The sequence below is a fragment of the Schistocerca gregaria genome, unplaced genomic scaffold (genome assembly GCF_023897955.1).
Source record: "Schistocerca gregaria isolate iqSchGreg1 unplaced genomic scaffold, iqSchGreg1.2 ptg001142l, whole genome shotgun sequence".
Lineage (NCBI taxonomy): Eukaryota > Metazoa > Arthropoda > Insecta > Orthoptera > Acrididae > Schistocerca > Schistocerca gregaria.
In genome coordinates, this window is record NW_026062474.1 from 50,001 (window position 1) to 52,500 (window position 2,500).

Sequence of the window (2,500 nt, forward strand, 5' to 3'; positions counted from 1 at the left end):
ATCAAGAAATACACATGACACCAGAGGATCCAAGCAGTGAACTATGTTCAGAGGGTTGCTGTTAGGCAAAGCTACATTCCTGTGACGTTACATGTGACAGTTAAGGTGCAGTGTAAGTTAGGTTAAGGTGCAGTGTAAGTTAGGTTAAGGTGCAGTGTAAGTTAGGTTAAGGTGCAGTGTAAGTTAGGTTAAGGTGCAGTGTAAGTTAGGTTAAGGTGCAGTGTAAGTTAGGTTAAGGTGCAGTGTAAGTTAGGTTAAGGTGCAGTGTAAGTTAGGTTAAGGTGCAGTGTAAGTTAGGTTAAGGTGCAGTGTAACTTAGGTTAAGGTGCAGTGTAACTTAGGTTAAGGTGCAGTGTAACTTAGGTTAAGGTGCAGTGTAACTTAGGTTAAGGTGCAGTGTAACTTAGGTTAAGGTGCAGTGTAACTTAGGTTAAGGTGCAGTGTAACTTAGGTTAAGGTGCAGTGTAAGTTAGGTTAAGGTGCAGTGTAAGTTAGGTTAAGGTGCAGTGTAACTTAGGTTAAGGTGCAGTGTAACTTAGGTTAAGGTGCAGTGTAAGTTAGGTTAAGGTGCAGTGTAAGTTAGGTTAAGGTGCAGCGTAACTTAGGTTAAGGTGCAGCGTAACTTAGGTTAAGGTGCAGCGTAACTTAGGTTAAGGTGCAGCGTAACTTAGGTTAAGGTGCAGCGTAACTTAGGTTAAGGTGCAGCGTAACTTAGGTTAAGGTGCAGCGTAACTTAGGTTAAGGTGCAGCGTAACTTAGGTTAAGGTGCAGCGTAACTTAGGTTAAGGTGCAGCGTGGGTTAGGTTAGGGGCCAACGTGGGTTAGGTTAGGGGCCAACGTGGGTTAGGTTAGGGGCCAACGTGGGTTAGGTTAGGGGCCAACGTGGGTTAGGTTAGGGGCCAACGTGGGTTAGGTTAGGGGCCAACGTGGGTTAGGTTAGGGGCCAACGTGGGTTAGGTTAGGGGCCAACGTGGGTTAGGTTAGGGGCCAACGTGGGTTAGGTTAGGGGCCAACGTGGGTTAGGTTAGGGGCCAACGTGGGTTAGGTTAGGGGCCAACGTGGGTTAGGTTAGGGGCCAACGTGGGTTAGGTTAGGGGCCAACGTGGGTTAGGTTAGGGGCCAACGTGGGTTAGGTTAGGGGCCAACGTGGGTTAGGTTAGGGGCCAACGTGGGTTAGGTTAAGGGCCAACGTGGGTTAGGTTAAGGGCCAACGTGGGTTAGGTTAAGGGCCAACGTGGGTTAGGTTAAGGGCCAACGTGGGTTAGGTTAAGGGCCAACGTGGGTTAGGTTAAGGGCCAACGTGGGTTAGGTTAAGGGCCAACGTGGGTTAGGTTAAGGGCCAACGTGGGTTAGGTTAAGGGCCAACGTGGGTTAGGTTAAGGGCCAACGTGGGTTAGGTTAAGGGCCAACGTGGGTTAGGTTAAGGGCCAACGTGGGTTAGGTTAAGGGCCAACGTGGGTTAGGTTAAGGGCCAACGTGGGTTAGGTTGCCAGAGATGTGTCAAATCAGGATGTACGTTTGGCTGGTGTCAGGTGGTGGGTTGGTTCGATGCCTTTATAAGGGGTGTGGCCAAAGGGTATTTTATTACTTGTACCTTTTGTGTTGTGGCGTGGCGTTGCGTCCTGTGTTGATACTGGGTGGACCACTGTGGGTGTTGCTGGCTGATTTGAGCTGCGTTGTTTGCGGGTGATGTGAGACATTCTGTCTTATTAGTGGACGTGACGTTCCTCTTGTCGTTGTTTGGATAGTGTCCTGTGGCAGCGAGGATAAAATGGATGTTGTTGAACGATAGTGCTTTGGTGCTTTCGCTTTGTTACACACAGAGTGGACTGTGAGATAGGGTGACTGGGTCGAGTGCGGTTCACACTGTCCTCCCCAGTTTACAGTATGTATCATCTATGTATGTGGTCCTGCATCATTTACTAAGGAGGGACGTCAGACGACTGAAATATTAGTTATGTACTGATGTAAAGCAGAATGCTTACCTTCCACCAGTGGGCGAGTATCGACTCTGCCCCAGAGTTGCCACCGCAGGAAGAGGTGTCGGAAACACTACCCGCACACCGTCACCACTGTGCGGGGGGACGGACCCTCTATATCCTCAGCGGCGCACTCTTTGCCACCGAGCGTCACGTCTCGCGGCCCGCCGTCCAGAGCATGTATTGGGACAGCGGGACTTTGGCTTTTGGGAGATAACTCTTCATGAAGTGGAAGATATAGGGGTGGACTGCAATGTACGATTGCGGGAAAAGTCCGCCGTACATCCGCTCGAGTTGCGAGTCGGGCGGTGGGGGTGGCGCATTCACAGGTGCGGCTGGAGTGACCGTCGGTCCACCACTTTTGACTCGATTTGCGTCACCTGCGGTGAAGAGGGGGTGCAGCAGGCGTTTTACTCTGGGTCGTCAAGCGGGCGCTGTAGGCGACATCGACATCATAGTCGGCCGGCCGTCTCATAGAGGGCGGTATCGTCGTCGGAAGCAGCGTCATCTTCCGAGGGACG